Source organism: Lepus europaeus, chromosome 6 (genome assembly GCF_033115175.1).
Source record: "Lepus europaeus isolate LE1 chromosome 6, mLepTim1.pri, whole genome shotgun sequence".
In the NCBI taxonomy this organism is placed as follows: domain Eukaryota; kingdom Metazoa; phylum Chordata; class Mammalia; order Lagomorpha; family Leporidae; genus Lepus; species Lepus europaeus.
In genome coordinates this window covers 49,145,540-49,165,463 of record NC_084832.1, presented here as the reverse complement: position 1 = coordinate 49,165,463, position 19,924 = coordinate 49,145,540, and the positions used below count along the sequence as shown (strand labels likewise).

The 19,924-nt window shown below is 35.8% G+C and overlaps 1 non-coding gene across 1 annotated transcript; it reads right to left on the bottom strand.

The window, feature by feature from the left end:
* Positions 1 to 4,901: 4,901 nt before the first annotated feature.
* On the bottom strand, positions 4,902 to 4,967 carry LOC133762652 (small nucleolar RNA SNORD38). The gene has a single exon (XR_009866321.1). It is a non-coding gene; the product is annotated as a small nucleolar RNA SNORD38 (small nucleolar RNA).
* Between the last annotated feature and the right edge of the window lie 14,957 nt (positions 4,968 to 19,924).

Genomic DNA, 19,924 nt, shown 5'->3' with positions numbered 1-19,924 from the left:
CAAAAGTCCAGGAGGGGTAGAGGGATGATGATCTGTCTTTAGAGCTACTTCCTGCTGACACGGGGCAATGAAGTACTCTTTGCTGGCATGAGGCGATGTCTCAAGCCACTGTCTCCTGGGTGGGGAGCCACTATCCCTGTAGCTGCATTTGGTTGACCTCCTGATTGCGGAAGACCTTGGTTCGTTCCATTATTAACTCCTGTAAACACTAAAGCAGACACAATAGTATAAAAGACAGGGTGAGAATAGCAACCAATGATCCTAAGAGTGGCATTAACCAGGTAATGAAAGGAGAGGAGAGGAAATTGGGGGGGGGGGTTTCCTCTGGATCCTTGTGAGGATAGTTTAATGGAAATGATTTAAAGCTGATCCCATCCAAGACTGGGAGAAAAGCCACTTATCTTTTGTGGGTAGAGGGATTTGTCTATAGAGAAAATCCTGAACAATCCTGCAACACTGAGTGGGGGAGAGGACCATCAATATACACAGGTTGGGAGTTGAGCCATTGATGTTAGAGCCTATGATGTAGAGGCTATGATCATACAGTAATGAGGCCCCAAATGGGCTAAACAGGGTCTAGAACAAAGGACAGACATTATTAGAGTACATAAGAAAGGTGCTGTCTAAGCCATGAATAAATTTTCCGATCGAGAGGAAAATAGAAACTGACAGAAGGGGCCTGATAATAATCAGGTGGGCTTTAATGCCTTGTAAGTTATGAGGCCCAGACTTATCTCTCTCTTCACATGGGGTACATCCCAAGGGAGGTGTGAACCTTCTTGAGAAGGCACCCTATTGACTTCCATTACCTACAGGTCTGGGGGGAGAGCTGGCCAGGTAAAGGCAGGTGGCATCTCTAACAAGAAATTTACAGTTCTGCCTGCAATGTTACTAACTCTACTTGGCCATCCCCTCAGCAGCAGTGGTCACCTTGGAAGCTGGGCCAAGTGAAGAGTTTTTCAGTTTGGAGCCAGCAAATATGTGGCTCTGACCTGAGTGTCCTGCGACGACAGGGCAGTTTCATTTCCAGTTATCCAACTCTCGGTTGGCAAAGCTGCCAGAGCTCTTCATAAGCTGACTTCTGCTGAAGCCCAGGCTTACCACATTGAAAGCCACTGCAGTGGACTGGCCTGTTGGGTCTTTTTGAGGGCATATCACTATACAAAGCAGCCATTAATTGGCCTGCCACCTATCTTTATATTGCTTCTGATGTCTAGCTTTCTTTTCCTCCTGGTTTTTATTAAAGCAGACCAGAGGATGCAAGTCAAGGGGGTGTCCCATTATCTTTCTTTGTTTTGTCCCTGTCCTTGTTTCTTATCACCTAAAACATGCAAATTATTTATGAAAAGTTTCCTTTTGTTCATAAAATTAAAGCAATCAAATGTAAGAACTCAAAGAATGGCCAACCTAAACCACTGATGAAAACATCAGAAAGCATATTAATAGGATATATTATTTTGAGAGTATATTTTTTACTCTGTAGTTCTTATAAAATCTGAAAATATATCACATGAGGATCATTCTTGAAATACCTAATAAGAAACAAAGCATTAACTAAAGTGAATAAATCAAGAATAACATTTATTTCATTGTGCTATGCAACAAGGATAAGTAGAGTCTCCATTTCAAGGTTGTTGATTTTTGTTTTTTTTTTCTCCCCGACTGTGATTATATCACCTTGACTGGAACTATTATTCAATAGAGAAGTCCTTCAAATGTAATTGCCAAGTCAGGGACCTACAGGGAAATGGGGATCAAAAAGCTCTCATCACTCCAGATGCTACAAAGCCTTCCCTTCCAGATGCTCCCGGTTTTGCTCCCCAGGTATTTTTAAATTAAGAATCTGTCTTAGCTGGCACAGGAAGACAAGAGGTCAAGCTCCATCAGATGATTCACCTAAACCTATTTTAAAAAGAAAATGTCCTAGGAGTCTTGTTGCTATTGTAAAGGATTATTTAGTGAATCCAATTCCTGAGTTTCTAAATATCTCAGCAGTTTGACAAAACTTGAGATCTTGACTTCATCAGACCAGAGTCTAGAAATAGTGAGTGTTTTATCAAAAAAGAGTCTGAATTCACAACAGCTTTTCAGAAATACTGATCACTGATTACTGTGAAAAATATGGAAGTGTAGCTGTGCTGACTAGAATGCCACCATCATGCCTCAAGACTTCATAGCAGGGAACAAGGTGACATACTTAGATTCATGTTCCCAAAATATGTTGACAATATCTTATGATAACTTTGGAAGATGGACATACATGTATTTCTGTATGAGTAGTCTAAAAAGTGAGGGACAAACATTTAAAAATATCCTATGCCATGGATTAAGATGTATTAGCACATTTTTGTCTCATTCACTTGTTCTGGATATTGAGTTTATTTTTTTTTAATTTTTGATTGCATTTATTTATTAGAGAGAGAGGGAGGGAAAGAGGAAGAAAGTGAAACTGTGAGTAGTGAGAGAAGGAGAGAGAGGTAGAGGGAGCATCCTACCACTGGTTTGTTCCTCCAGTGTCTGGAGTGGCCAGGAGCATTCTGTGCCGGAAGCCAAGATGAATCTACATCACCAGTGCGTGCAGCATAAACAAAATTAATTGAATCATCACCTGCTGCCCCCCAAGGCTTGCATTAGTAGGACCTTGGAGGCGGGAACTGGAGCTGGTTATTGACACAGGTAATCCAATGTGGCAAGCAAGAATATTAACCATTATCATAACCACTAGGCTAGACAAGTGACTTATTAGTCATAAAGCAAAATTAAAATATATGAAGCAATACATTGGATTGTATAATTTCTTTCTGACTCAGAAGGGCATAATTATTGACACACATCAAAAGTTGTTTTCAGAATTTTACATCCAAACAAAAATGAGCACAACTCAAAACCATAATGTTTGTTGAATACTACAAACACTTAAAATATTCTGTCCATTAGGGTACTCAGTACTGCTAATATCAAACTCAGATTTTCCCATATGAAAATTCTTACAGAAGGAAGGGGAGGAAGGAATGAGTGTGATAGAGATGAAATAAGGCAAACATTTTTGAAAATTGTGGTAGTTACTGAAAACTTCACGTGAAGAATACTATTCAGAAGAATAATACCTTTCCCAGCCAAACTTCGACAAGCAGGACAGAAAACTAGCTGTGTACATGGTTAAGTTTCATATCTTCTTTTGTGCCTCAGTGTTCTCATCTAGGAATGAAGAGAGCTAATAGAAGTCAACCAAATAAAGGAGAAACTGATAGTAATCCTATCACTGAGATGCTCTGCTGATTAAATAAGAAAAATTATGTTAAATATGATTCACAAAATTGTTACTATTTGGGATAGAGATAATAATACCTAAAAATTCAGCTGTTAGGAGGAGCAATAATGCATTCAAGATTGGTTTAAAAGATTGCAGAATGGTAGTTTCTTTAAAAGTATTTATTCAACTGTTTTATCAAACTTTTTATCAACTTTTTATCAAAAGTTGTGAAAAATTCCAGGTTTTACTACTACATTGACCTACTTATCATTCTGAAAAGTGGATAATATTGTATTAGAAATCAATGAAGGGATGTTGCAATGTTTGTAATGTTGCTTATAATCTGAGATTGTTCCACAAATATATCAACCATGTAAACATAATTCTTATGAAGAAACTCATCCAGACTAATTCTGTTTTGAAAAAAAAATGTTTTTTAAAAAAGTTATTTTAGTGAATATTATTTCCTATTAATAAATCTTTTTATCATAATGAAAGCATTTTAAAAGAAAAATAGAAATCAAGTTAAAATTCATTTAATACACAAAATACAAATAGTATTTATATATGAATATATAGATTATTTTGTCCATATTTCAGTCTCCAGAAAAGAAATTTTATGAGAACAAAGTCATTTTTTGTTCCTTAATACATAATTTCCCTAGCATTTGAAAGTTTTCGATATGAACAAGATTTTGACATCTGAAGAGTGTCTGTACATTGATCTTTAAAACCCAAGGGCTTTTACCACCTGTCAGAAAATTTCCTAACATTAATAATTCATTCCTTTTGTTGGCTCTCAATTTGTTCTAACATGCACAAACCTCACTAAACTGAATACAGTGGTTTATAAGGTGATCTTCTGATTAAAAAAAAACTCCAGATTGTCCAGATTGGAAGAATAAACCTAGGAAATATAAGCATGTTGAATGACATACAGAAGAGTTATCTTTCCTGCAAATTAATTATAAGTAAAGCTTTAACATCTGTTGCATGCTTTAAAATGCTTAGTATTAATTATACTCAGATATTGTTTTAAAATTTCAAGTACGTTTTAAAGCTAATTTAGTGAAAATGTAATTAAATTCTAACTAAACTTTTGTAGATATATTTTATTCTATAGAACACAGAAAAAATTCTTGTCATTATTGATTGAAAAGTTTATTTATTTATTTATTTTTGCAGGGTGAACTGGAGGGGTGTGGTACTCAGCAGCCACTAAAATGTCACAGAATTTTATTGGCAGAAATAGTGTTTTGGACATACTAATATGTGAACAAAAATGCATTTGCAGTAATTTCTACCAAATTGGTAACAATGTTTGTTCCAAGAAAGGGAATACTTGGGTGTTTCATTTGCTCTTCCTTTACCTGAATTTCCCACTGTACAAATGGCATCACTTTCTTTTGTAATAAGACAAAATTAATCTATTATAATTGTTCATTTTGATGAAAACAAAGTCACTTTTAAGTACTTAGGTTTCCTTAAGAAGCAGAAATAATTCTCATGTTGTCTTATGGCAGCATTGTATCCTCTGCTGAGGATGCAAGAGGACCTTCCTAGTGGCAGCTTAAGTTAGACATAGGAAGGATGCCTCCCTCAGCTCCAAGGTCCTGGATTCAGCTCCTGTGCCCTGAGGCTCAACCGATCTCATCTCCACAGTATCCTCACTTCGAAGTCAGTAGCAGAACTGGACAAGTTTTCATCAATAAGAGGTTAAGTTCAGTTTCTACAGTGATTTTTTTTTCTTTCATCTTGCCTGCAAATTTTCTTCCATTTTTCCCTTAATGTGTACAAATTTTGTTGTTTTTTCTCTTCAGTTCAAAGAATAAAAACAGATAGAACACAATTTGGTGGGTTAGCCTTGAAAATTTTAAATAGTGCAGGCAGGGTTTATAAGATGTGGGATTCATATTTATCAGAAGACAGTTCTGAAAACAGCCATATTACTTATTTTTTCATAAATTACTTGTAGTCCACAGTAAATTAGAAAATATTTCTAAAATGTAAGACAGAAAGAAGATAATTGCCAGTGTCGATAACATAGTATTTGAAGAATTTGAAATAAATGGAAGAAGATTTTTTCCCCTAAGTAGTCAATTTTTTTTCTGTATTCCAACAAAGAAGAGATTCAGGAAGCTGTTTATCCTGGTGGTTAAGATGCCTACATGCCACGTTTGAGTACCCAGATTAGATAGCCCTGTTCTGACTCTTGATTCCAGTTTCCTCCTAATACAGATTGTGGGAGGCAGTGGTTATGGCCCAATTAATTGGATTTCTGCCATCCACCTGGACACCTGGATTGAATTCTAGTTCCTGACTTTGGCCAAGCCCAGCTCTGGTTATTGTGAGCAGCTGGGAAATGAATCAGTGGGTGAGAACTTTCTCTCTCTCTCTCTCTCTCTCTCTCTCTCTCTCTCTCTCTCTCTCCTTCTCCTTTTCTCTGACTCTCAATCTCTCTGCCTCTTAAAATATTTAAGCAAAGGATCATGCTAAAATGTATCTTACTGTATTCTTTGTGCATAACAGTGAGCTGTGGTGGTAGAGACAGCTTTCTATTGAGTATGAAACTATCACACATCACGTTACAAGTTAATTAACGCAAATTCATGTAAGATATTTTTAAAATATCAACTCAAGTCCATAATTACATGATGTCACAAATAAAATGATTTCCTGTTCATATGTGTAATAATAAATTATTTATTTTCAAAATTGTAGACCTTTCAAGGGCAATCTCGAATGATTTTCTTATCACTTAATTAAATCAGCACATTTTGCAATAGGTTGGTGGTTGTAATAATATTAAATCATTTGGATTAAAATTCTGACTACTTCTAAAAAGGTAGTATTCTTAAGGTGATGTCTTAACTTCATTACAATTATGTTTTCCTAAGAAAATCTTGGACAGTGCTTTTACTGTTATAATTCTTAAATCTGACTTTCAGAGAAATACAGATTCATTCTAATTGTGAAAAAAGACATTCATTTTTTGAATGTCAAGGATTATTAATAGTCATCTTTAAACACTAAATTTTAAATTAATACCATCATAAATCAATATAGAATCAGGTGAAAAGATAATTTTCTTATAAATTTTTATTACTCAGCTTTAGCTTCTGTGTTTAAAGTGATAAAGCTTTCAAGATATGTACATTTTGAGTAAATCATGCTATCTAGTGATTTTAGCATTATCGATGGCAGAATTTATTTTCAAAAACATATTCTTCAAGAAGCCCATTCCCAAAAACTTAAATATGTAACATAATTGCTAAAGTACAATATGATAAATGTCACTGAGGCTAATCTATGTTTAAAATTCTCTTCCCTTTCCTCACAAAGAAAGGTTTGAACTTTCTTTTTCTATTTAAATTAGCTCACAACCAATTGACTTACTTTTGCCATTGAGTGTGAGTATTATCACCTCCTGGTGAGAAGCATTTAAAATTTTCCCATACGTGATTTTCTATATCGAGCCAATGTAAGTTTGTTCATACAGAGACCAAAGGAATCCAAAAAGCTTAGAAAACCCTTAGAAGACTGAGCATGCTTGTAACTAAGAAGCATATTTTATTCATTTGGTATCACATTTTTTTTCCCACAACATAGCCATCCTGTCTCTACTGCCATATCTAAATCATATCAGAACAAGTAAATAATTGATACATTTATCTAAGCTAATCTGTTAATTTTCAAAGTTAAACCCCATTTAACAATTCATCATTGCTTTTGCATGTTTCCTTGATTTGTGTGTTAATTTTTTCTAGTCTTATCTGCACATGTGCACATTATTATTAAAAGGGTAATAAGAATATATATATATTTTTTTTTAAATAATCTGCCCTGATTACATGCATGAAAATAAACACACAGATGAGGTGAATTACTCTGTCACTGAATATTTTGACTACTGCAGATTTACCACCGATAACATATGCAGTGATGAAGTTCAAATGATAAACACATTGGGGATGTCAATTTTAAAATAATAATAATTTTCGTGTGTCAGTAATCCATGATTGCATTGTCTCTAGCTCCACAAAGTGATGAAAATATGCCAGATATTGACATTTTGAGAGGTCTCTGAAACCATTTTGTCAGTTCCACTTTGAGTATCAGGTTACTTGACAAGTTCCATCAAATAGGAAAAGACTAAGCCATAACATCAGCCACATTTGGGCTTGAATAACAGCATCACTGCCTAAAATTTTACCATCTTCTCGTGTTTATCATCTGTATGAAGAGGAGTAAGATAATCTAGCTCAATACAATATGCAAAAATAAGAGATTCCATTAATAATTTAGCTAGGACTAACTAACTTTCCACTATTGTAAAATCATTTATTAAAACAGGGCATATTTACAATGCTCTTATGCAATGCTCATATTTGCAGTGCATTTATGTTCCAAGTACTGTGTTATGAAAGGATTTCTAAAAAGCAATGGAGAAATAGACATATAAGGGCACTAGCACTTCTTATTTATTATCTCTTTTATAACACAATTTTATGTATTTACTTATGTTTTAAAAGAACCTTATAGTTATTCATTTATTAGAAATAGGTTTGTGCATACACAAATTCCAATCACTGTGTTAGGCAATGGGGACTCAAATAATAGCAAGCATAAAAAACAAACAAACAAACAAACAAAAAACAACTTTGCTTTCATTAATAGTACTTGCTTCATATCTGGTCGACGGATTCTGGCATAATATAATATTCAAAATACACTATGGCAGAAAAGAGATTAATTTACTTGTTTTGCAAATCTTTAGGTCACCTGAGAGATGGATAGTTTAGGAGAGTTTTACTTAATTTTACAGGTCAGCGACAGTATCAGCTACAGATTGGCTTTGCTCATCAGAAATAAGCTTGTTGTTACATCTGTGAATTTGGTCAGGATGAAACCATTGACTCAGCTCTACTCCACATAACCCTATGCTCCAGCATACTAGCTTCAGTTTGTTCGGGTGGCAGTCTTTGAGAGTCCAAGAAAAAGAGTGAAAGTTGACAGGGAAATTATCTTAAGGGACAGGCTCAGAACTGATGTGCTGTCACTTCTGCCACACTCCTCTGACCAAAGAGTGTCACAAGGCCAGCCTTTGTGACATGTAAGAGAAGTGCATGTAAGCCTTGAACATAAAGGTAGGGAAGTAGATTCTATTTATTGGAAGGATCTGCTCTATGACATTAAAAGGGGTTTGAACACAAGGGATGTAATAGTTGCAAATAGCTATTATTTCTTAGACTATTAAACTTAACCAAATAAAAATAATATTTATGGCTTCTGGGAACAAAACCTACATTTTGAGTGAGCATAATGATGGATTTCCAATCTACGGAAATGTCATGACCCTGGAAATCAAATGCATTGAAATTAACAGACACTGTGTATTTTGTTTGATCCATTTCTCAGTATACAGACAGCAATTGTCCGAGAGCACTATAAGAAGTAGAAAGACAGCTCCCAGCTTGCTTTCCATTTTACAAAACTATGCATCAAACTTGACAATTTATTCTTCCTCCAATGGGCTAGGGAATTTCTTTCATTTATTCTTTAACTTACTTTATATTCGGAGACCATATAAAACACAATTCTGTATCAGCATAGGACTATTCTACTTCATCCATCTAAATTTGCTTCAAGTTTTATATTCTTTGACAAAAATTAGGTGTCTGCAATCTCCACCAGATATGTTTGTAATTTTCTAAGTGTATTAATACACATAATTTTTATTTCAAATGTGATTCTTTATGTATGTAGCATTAGTTCTGAACAATTCTTTCCTTAGTGGAAAGAATTATACTCACCAAATTTGTATCACTAAAATACAGAGAAGTTAAAAAAATAAAACCTAATAAAGTCTGCAAAGATAAGAAAATTAATAAATAAGAAAATTGGGGACAGTTTTGTGGTTCAGCATCTTAAGATGCCATGTGTGATACTAGTCAGCATCCCATATCAGAATGCCTGTTCAAGTCCTGGCTGCTCTGATGATCCAGCTCCCCACCAATAGCCTTCAGAAATCAGGAGAAAATAACCCAAGCACCTGGACCTCTACTATCCATTCAGGACTCCTGGAAGAAGTTCTTGACTCCTGGTCCAGCCCTGGCCTTTGCTGCTGTTTGAGGAGCGAAAGAGTAGATGGAAAAGCTCCTTCTCTCTCTGTCTCTCCCTTTCACTCTTTTCAAATAAGCAAATAAACATTTCAAAAATTAATAAGGGTTAAAGTAGTAGAACATTTCAATATATTTTTCAAAATTAGAACATTGATGTCTTAAAGTAAATGCCTCAGGAGAATGGAATAAGTAGACGAAGAAGTGTACCAGCTATAGAGGGAGATTGCACGGAAATAAGGCTGAGTTCCACCTAATCTGCAACACACACACACACACACACATACACATCTGGAATTCCAGAACAATTAGCAAATGGATGCTTGAAGTACTTGGGACTACAAGAGTATAGCAAGTAACATTACTATCTCTGTTTAACAGAGGAAGATAATGGCATTTAGAGGAGTTAAGAAATTACCTGAGAGTCTACATAGTAACTATTAATTTGTGCCACACACATTAGATTCTGAAATCAACATCATAAGTTTAAGATAAACTTCCTTTTACATTTAAATTCCCATTTCATCAAATAGCCAATCCTATTAATTTTACTTGAATGGCATGTTTATATTTCATTCTCTTAAATCTTGGCTCTCTACTTTTAAATTTTCTTGCACAATTCAATTATAAAATACTTCTTAGAGTTTTTAATGGTACACAGTATAAGAAAACCAAGATGAAGGGAATTTAGGATGGTGACGTCGCTTATGTGATTGTGGACGAGTTAATCAATGCTTATGAAAATCATTTTACTTCGTAAAATGGGAGAATTGAAATTAAATACTGGATGTGCCCTGCCTATCACAAATTATGAATTGAGCCCTTACCCCCAATTTCATGGTATTGTATATAAATCCTTTGGGAAGTAATTAAAATTTGGGGTAAGCATTATGGTACAGTGGTTTAAGCCATCCCATTTAGGATGCCTGCAGTCCATATCATACTGCTTCTTTCAAGTCTTGGCTATTCTGCTTCTGGTCCAGCTTTCTGAAAATGTGCATGTTAGGAGCCAGTAGGTGATGGTTCACATTATTGAGTCTGTGCCATCCATATTTGAAAACTGGATTGAGTTCTTGGCTTTTGGCTACTGTCCCAGCCCTAACTGTTCAGGTATCTGGGGCTGGAACCAACAGATGGAAGATTTCTCTTTCTCTCTCCCTGTATTGTTCCCTGTCTTTTGTTCTGCCTTTCAAATAAATAAATAAACAATTTTCTGGGTGAGATCGTCTGATGAGATTAGTATTCTTATCAAAAGAAACAGTAGAGAGCTTGCTATCTTTCTCTTCTGGTACATGCACAGAAAAGGTTATTTGTGTGAAAATGTGGCTGTTCATAAGCCAGAAATAAGGTCCTCACCAGAACCTGACTGTAATGGCACTTTGACTTCAAATTCCCAAGCTCCACACTGTGAGAAAACAAATTATGATCATTGAGGCCACCCAGAATATGGTTTGGCTGTGACAGTTTAAACTGGCTAACACAAAGATTGGTTATTAAAATTAATTGTAACGATAAAGTAAAAAGTTCATTTTTTTCAATATTATTGGTGAAAATGACAGACTACCAGCTAGGTAGACAGGGATCAGGGGCTTCCTCCCCCAACTTCTGAAGATGAGCTTTGGAGCACCTGAGAAAAGTCAAGCAACCAGCTTCTGTGAATAACGTGAATGTCACGAGGTTGTCTTTGTAATCCAGGTTTTCCTGTGCTGTAACTGAGCTAAGTAATGAGAATTCTATATGTCTTGTGTGGAGGGAATTTCATGTATTTTCTGTTGTCTTTGTAAGGGATTTTCTGACAATTAATCACATAAAACCATCTCTCTTACAAACAAATCACAAGAACTTCTCCTTTTACTGTCTATAAAAACCCCTAGACAATCAGACTTTCTTCATGGATCCCTCTCAATGATAAAGGTTTTCTTTCACATGTGCTTTCTCTGTAACTACTTTTGCTTTACCAGTCTTCCATGTCTGTGTTTCTAGTTTTTCATGGTCATGAGACATGAACCTAAGTGATTAGGAACTGAAGACTCCTGCAGTATTTCTTAGGGAAAGGTTGATTTTTTTTTTTTTTCAGAGATCCACCATAGACCACTAACAGTTAAAAAACATCAGGAATCTGTCAGCCACTTCAAATTGATTAGCCTGGCTGCTGGTCTTAAAGACTCAAAAGGCAGACTTTTTGGTACTGGAAATATGGGTCTTGTTATGCCTCAGTTTTTATTCACAGAAATGCATCCAATACATGAGACTGGAGTGAGTTCTTGGAGTAACTGATGGTTTTTGGCTGGGTGAGCTCCCCAGTTTTGCCAGAAGGCTTTCTGATCTAATCCAGACACAACCGCATTTTAGACTATTGGATTAAAATCTGCACCCCCTCCCCGCTTCTTTACATTCCCTATTCCTCCTCTCCCAGTCTCAAATGTCAGGAAGGGAGGGGATCCAGAGATACCTTTGGTTTGGGAAAACTCTATACAGGAGATTCGATCACAATACTACCCTGAAAAGACCCAATGGGCACTTTCTAGATGTTACAGTTTTGGTATAGGATTTATGGCATTGAAAGGTCTCAGTCTGAAAAAGGAAGGACCCATATTCCTTCCTTCTGCCAGGGGAAGGCGCTGGAAATCTCCATCAAGCTTTCTACTTGGGGAGGGATAAAACTTTTCAGCTGGCCTCAAGGCTATTTATGAGAAAGAACCTCCTCAAGACTACAAAACTAGTTGTGAGAGCCTGTGAACTTTGTCTTAAAAACAACTCCTTAAATCAAAGGCTTCCTCTCCCCAGAGTGCAAAAAAAGAGGCTATCCAGAGGAGGACTGGTAACTAGATTTTATTCACATGTCTAAATCAAGAAATGCCCACTACCTCTTGGTGTGGGATACTTTCCCTAATTGGGTGGAAGTTTTTTTCCTGTAGAACTGAGAAGGCTACTGAAGTAGTGAAGGTGCTGCTCAATGAAATAGTCCCTCAGTGTGGACTTTCTAAGAACCTAAATATGACTCCCCCTTTACAGCTTAAAAAGCTACTAGGCAATCATCCTTCAATAGCCTGCTTCTTCAGCGACGCCTCTCAGCTCTGGTGGTAGCCTTTTCTTTCACTTTTACTTCCTCTCTGCCTTTTTCTTTTCAGCAAACTACTTTGGCTTTACACACTCTTTCTTGTTTGTGCTCCTACTTTTTCATGGTCATGAGACAGGAACCCAAATGATTAAGAACAGCAGACTCCTGAAATAAACAGGAAAATTTATCAACAACTCAAGAAATAATTTGTAAAGATAATAAACTAACAATCTAATAAGTATCCCTGAAACATGGCATTTTGTGTATTTATTAGATGTACTTCACTATATTCCTAATGTGATTTGTTTCTATTTTGCAAATGAAGAGTATGCAGTGAGAGGTAAAATAGCTGAGTTCAGACTTGTGAGCTTTGAGAGGGTTGGTTTTATGGTTATTTATTTAGCTGAAATCTGGGCACTGGGATTTAAAGAGTGGTCCTAGATTTTCCATAACATATAAGAGAGATTCCTTATACTTAAATTTGGGGTTGCAGGGCATTGAGGCGATATGTGCAATGTCAGCATCCCAGATGGGTGCTAGTTTGTGTGCCAGCTGCTCCACTTTCAATCCAGCTCCTTGCTACTGAGCCTGGCAAAGCAGCAGAAGATTACCCAAGTGCTTAGGTTCCTGTATCCATGTGGGAGATCCAGATAAAGCTCCTGGCTCCTGGCTTCAGCCTGGCCCACCCCTGGCCATTGAAGCCATTTGAAGAGTGAACCTAAAGATGGAAGATCTCTGTCTCTGGCTCTATCTCTGTCTCTCCATCTCTCTCTAACTCTACTTCTCAAATAAATAAAATAAATCTTCAAAAAAATTGTGGGGGCAAGCAAAATATGAGTTTATGTTGAATACCTATTTGATTTCTGAAAGTTGGGAATTTTGGTGCAATACAAAACAGGCAGTGTCTACTTGTCCAATCACAATAACAACTCATGTCACTGAATTTCTAATGAGATATGTAGAATGATTCTTATGAAATAAGCTACTTAAATATTGTATGATCACAACTCATGAGTGGAGGAAATAACGGTGTGTGACTCTACTGGAAAAAAGCTACTAGAAATTTGTATCTGGCTTCTTCCATAATTAGTTTCATGCTCCTTTTTCTTTTCTAAATTTGCTTTGCATCTGCCCACCACATTAAACTACATGTGTGAGTAGGATTACATGCAAGATCCATTGAGTATTCCTAGAGTATCATTAAACATAGAATAAGTCTTGGGGGTATCTGCCACAAAGAAACTCAAGCTTGAGGCCAGCATTGTGTTGAAGCAGGTTAAGCCACACCCTGCCACACTGGTGTCCTGTTTCAGAGTGCAGAATTGAGTCCTGACAGCTCTGCTTCCAGTCTAGATCCTGCTAACGTGGTTGGAAAAGCTCAAGTACTGGAGCCCTGTCAACTATGGGGGAGACACAGATAAAATTCCAGGTTCCTGACTTTGGCCTGGCTCAGTCCTGGCCAGTGCAGGACTTTGTAGATTAAACCAGCAGATGGGAAATTTCTGTATCTTTGTTTCTCCCTCTTTCTCTTGTCATTCTGTATTTGCAATAAAAAAACAAAAACAAAAACAAAACTAAATACCAAAATAATAAAAAGGGAAATAGGTTCAGAGAGTTAAATTATTTGGCTTCTCTGTCAGACCTGATTCCAATCATCTGTCACATAATATTTAAAAATCAATAGGTGGAATTGAAAACAGTATTGAACATCATAGTATTAACATTATTAGAAGAAAGGCCGATGTTCTTGCTGGAAAGAAGAACATGTAGGGTTTATGTATTTATCCTTAATAATCTTTTATTTTAAGAATTATTTCAAAAAGATGGAGAACCAAATTAATTACTATTCAAAATCATATACCACAATCCCCCTTTCTTCACTTCCTCCAGATTATTCAAAGCATATTTAAGGGAAATTTTCAAAGGCTAGTTATATATTTGCATAAATTTAACTTTGAGAAAAAGTAGAGATTAATCCATAGTCATCTGTCACTCTTTTTATATGGGAATTCTTGCTGAAGAGCAATGAAAACATATGTGGTAATCTTAGTCTTACACTTCTGAAATATTTTTCTTCTATTTTATTCAAGCATTGTTTTCTCTATATTTGGCTCTATTTTCTTCAAAGTCATTCCTCTGTCCAGGATTTTTAAGCCCAGATAATACCCTTTTTGTGATCTATAGAGATAATCTAATTTCTATAAATACAGTGATCAGAGAAATAAAGTTTAGCCCTTAAACAGCAACCAGGAAATGCACTGATTATTATTGTGCACCAATGTTCTGGATATCTACAAACTGGGGGAAAGAATACAAGAGTTAAAGAAAAGGAGAAAATAACCTCTGGAGGAAGAATAGTGAGAGTCTGGGGAAACTGAGTCTAAAGAAAAGAAATAAGCTTCTGTTGGGACTAATTCTACCTCCTTTGTGATCCTTATTGTCAGTGATCCGGGAAAGCCCATGAAACTTACACAACTATGGTCTAATAAATTAAAATCATTGACAGTTTGATGTTTACCTTCAATCAGGATTTATATAATCCTGTTTTAAATTAATATTTGTGAAGCATCTATGTTTTGCTAGATAGTAAAAATACACTATTAAACAAAATATTATTGTCTTAACATGCATTAATTTAAAGGAAGTACAATGCATAATCTCAATACAAATTATTATATTGTTATTAATGCTGCCATATAAAAGTGCTATGCTTTTCTGGTGTTCCTGGAAAAAAGGATGACCTTCAATTTTTAAGAAAATTAGGAATATATTCTTATATTGATTTTAATATACTGAACAGGGTATTTTTTTGAAAAAGGAAACCGGTGTCCTTCATAAAGAAATAAGAAACAAAGATAAATGATGCAAGAGTCTGTAATTAAGATGACCTTGACTCTAAACTTATTAACTAAATATTCGATTTTGTTCAGAAATTAAGACATAATACCAGGCCCTTAGATTAGTAGCTTTTGCCATCATTCAATGTTCTATAATTGAGGTCACTGGGCATGCAAAATGTACTATGTTACAATTAATTCACCAGTGCAATATCTAAAATCCTTTAATTATACATTAGAAAGCTTAGATTCAAGTCAGGATTTAACAAGAGAAAAACTCTTTTTTTTTCCATTCTTTGTTTCTTTCTTTCCTTCTTTGATAGCATCAATGCTTCATTAAAAAAATCATGGCTTTTAAAATACAAATTCCTGTATCTTGAAGTTCTTTAATTATTACATCTGTGTAAATGCAGGTTCAATGCTGGCATTGGCTAAAATTTGAAGGAAAAAAAACAAACAAATATGTTAATATTCACTCTTGAACTATTATAATTATAAATATGTTCACTACTATAATATCAAATTTGGGTAAATTTTATATTTTTAGATAAAATATGGAGTATTCTAGATCTCTTTTATCTTTATCTTTAATTAATTTAATTAGCTATGTTATGTATAATGTTTTAACATTGGGGAGTAAGACTAAATTAATGTTCTAATATGTAATTATTTTATTATTTCATTTTTAGATATCTACTAATTATATTATTTTTACTCAGTCTTCATTCGTTAATACTTCCTTCAAAATATGAGTATATATTTTTAGATAACTATGTATATAAATTTTATTAAACTCAGATAATTTCAACAACAAGGTTATATATTGGGTTGATTAGAAAAATAATAACAGTTCTCTAACATTCCCTGTATTATGCCATTTGCAATGTAACTGCAAACCCTTCTATCGAGAGTGGCAATTTATTTCCTCCCTCTTAGATTCTTTTGCTTTTCTCTGGACAATAAAATTCTGAGAAATGATGATACTCTCTTCCAAGTTGAGACTTCAAGCATGTTCACACATGTCCAATCATTATGTTTTTTTTTTAATTTTTAAAAGAGATTTATTTATTCATTCTGAAGGTAGAGTTTTGAGAGAGACAGAGATAGAGAGAGAGAGGTCTTCCATCTGTTGGTTCACTCCCCAGATGGCCGCAGTGGCTGGAGTTGTGCAGATCCAAAGCAAGAAGCCAGAAGCTTCTTCTGGGTCTCCCACGTGGGTGCAGGGGTCCAAAAACTGGGCCATCTTCCACTGCTTTCCCAGGCCATAGCAGAGAGCTGGATTGGAAGGGGAGCAGCAAGGACTTGAACCAGTGCCCATATGGGATGCCAGTGCTGCAGGCCGGGGCTTTAACCCACTGCACCACAGAGCCAACCCTGTCCAATCTCTATTAAAAAAGCCATGAGAACAAACCTTGTGTAACCTGTTGCAGGACAGTTGGATAGGAGATGAACTGTCCAACTAAGGTCATTCTACAGCTCGCATCCCATAAGGAAAGTATTGGCTTATGGCAACATTGCCTTATGGCAAGATTGATGCCAAATGAAATTACATGTCTTCCCTATGAATCTCATGAAACCAGAGGATTAGTGTAAAATAATCTGTTCTTACATTAGGTCACTGATAATTGTGATAGCTTACTACAGAGTAACAGTTCACTGGTATAATTGAAAATTGTTTTTTTAAAGATTTAATCATTTATTTGAAAGGCAGAGTTATATATATAGAGCGAGAGGGAGATCTTCCATTGGCTGATTCACTCCCTAAACAACCACAATGCCTAAGGCTGGTCCAGTCCATAGCCAGGAGCCTGAAACTCCTTCTAAGTCTCCAATGTGAATAACAAGCACCCAAGCACTTGGAACTTCTACTGCTTTCCCAGCTGCATTAGCAGGGCACTGTATCAGGAGTGGAACAGCAGGGATTCCAGATGGTGCTCGTATGGAATGCGAGCATCACAGGTGGAGGCTTAACCTGCAGTACCACAATGCTAACCCCAGACAACTGTGTGGGTATTTTGTATAAATATTATAGTGAGAATAACATTTGGAAATTTATTTTGGAAATAGGTCTAAATACTAGTGTGTGAAATTTTTGCAACATTTTTATTATTGTGGTAAGAAATTTCAAGTCCTAAAATCCAACTTGCAATTGAAATGGAATTTTTAAGCACTTTATTTCAGAATAGTTTTAAATTTACAAAAATAAAGTAAAGTAGTACAAAGAGCTCTCAAGTACTCCAAACCCACTTTCCCTTATAGTTAACATTTTATGATACTGCATTTGTCACAATTAAAGGACATATCTAGTTGTCCTATATTTTTTTTATCCAAACTTCCTCTATCCTTCCCACCCACCACCCATCTCAACCTCTAGCAATGACTATTTTGTGTTCAGATTGATTTTTTAAACTCCCCACATATGTGGGAGAACATGTGGTCAATGTCTTTCTATGTCTGGCTTGTTTACTTAACATAATGTACTCCAATCCCATCTATTTTTCTGCAAATGAAAGGATTTCATTTCTTTATATGGCTTAATAGTATTTCATCATGTATGTATACCACATTTTCTTTATCCATTCATCAAATGCTGGAGACTTTTGATTCCATATTTTGGCTATTGAAAACAGTGCTGTTATAAACATGGTGGAGCAACATTCTTTTGTATATAATGACTTCAAAACTTTGGCATATACACCTAGTAATAAGATAGCTTAATCAGTTGGCAGTTGTATTTCTAGTTTTTAAGGAAATCACAGTATTTGCCATAGTGGCAGTAAAATTGAAATCCCTACCTTCAGTGTAGAATAGTAGCCCATTCTATACATCTTTGTCAGCACATGCTACATTCTGTCTTTTGATAATAGCCAATCTAACAGAAGTGAGGTTATATCTCACTGTGTTTTTTTCCTTCTTTTTATATTTCAGATTTATTTATCATTTATTTGAGAGATAAAGTTACAGACAGAGAGAGGGAGAGACTGAGAGAAAGGTCTTCCACTTGTTGGTTCACTCCCCAAATGGCCACAATGTCTGGAGTCAGGTGGATCAGAAGCCAGGAGCCAAGAGCTTCCTCTGGTTCTCTCACGTGGGTGCAGGGCCCAAACACTCAGGCCGTCTTCTACTGCTTTCCTAGGCCGTAGCAGAAAGTTGGATTGGAAGAGGAGCACCCAGGACATGAATTGGTACCCTATTGGGGTGCTGGCTCCACAGGAAGAGGCTTAGCCTACTATGCCATAGTCCACCATACTCATTGTGGTTTTGATGTGCATTCTCTAATAGGTAGTGATATTAAGCATATTAAAAACACAGTTTTTAGCCATTGTCTTCCACTTTTAGAACTGTCTATTCAGGCTTTTTCCCATTTCTGAAGAGATTTTTGTTGTTGAGTTTTGCAAGTTTCTGCTACATTCTAGATATTAACTCTTTGTTGGATAAACAGCTTGCAACTATTAACTCTCATACTGTAAGGTGTCTATTCACTGTATTGTTTCCTTTGCTATGCAAAAGCACTTGATTTTGATATAATTCCAGTGCCTAGTTAAACTCTTGTTGCTTCTGCTTTTAGGGAGTTATCCAAAAGCATCATTGCATATAGCAATATCTTGAAATGTTTCCCCCATGTTTTATTCCACTTCTTCTGTCTCCAAATGGTCAAAATGACCAGGGTTGTTCCAGGCTGAACAGAGGAGCACATAACCCCATCCCAGTTGTCACAGAAGTGGCAGGGGCTCAATCTTCTACTGTTTTTCCAGGTGTATTATCAGAGATCTGGGTAGAAAGGGGAGTACCCAGGACTTGAACTAGTACTTTGATATGGAATGCTGGTACTGCAAGTAGAAACTTATTCCCCTGTGCCACAATGTCAGTTACCTTATCTGGCAATTGTATAGTATGAGGCCTCACACTTAGATCTTTCATCCATCTTAGGTTGACTTCTGCATGTGGCAAAAAATAGGAAAGCAATTTTATTCTTCTACATATGTGTCCATTTTTGCCACTACCATTTATCGAAAAGGCTATCCTTTCTCTTATGCATGCTCTGGCTACCTGTGTCAAATATCAGTTGTTTATATGTACATGGGTTACTTTCTGGACTGTCTTCTGTACCATTGATTTATGTGATTTTGTTTTACACTGGCACCATATGGTTGCTATTACTATAGTTTTGTAAGTTTTAGTTTATTTGTTTGTTTATTTTATTAAATCAGACATTGTGATGCCTCCAAGTTGATGTTTTTCTCTGACTCACTTTGGTTATTCACTTCCCAAATGGGCACAAAAGCTGAAGGTGGAATAGGTCAAAGACAAGAGCCTGGAACATCATACAGCACATCTTTGTATGTGGCACAGATTCAAGTGATTAGACCATCATTCTCTAACTTCCCAGGCATGAGCAGGAAACTGGATCTTAGTGTATTCAGGACTCAAAATGGCACTATATTATGAGATGTGGACATCACTCAGAAGCATGTTGTTCACTTTCCATGTGTTTGTAAAGTTCCTGTTTGTATTTTTTTGTTGACTTCCATTTTTCTTCCTTTGTGGTCTGAGAAGTTACATGGTATGATTCCTTTTTTTTTTTTAATTTACTGAGCCTTGATTTCTGGCCTAGTGGATGACTAATTCTAGAAAATGTTACATGTGCCTATGA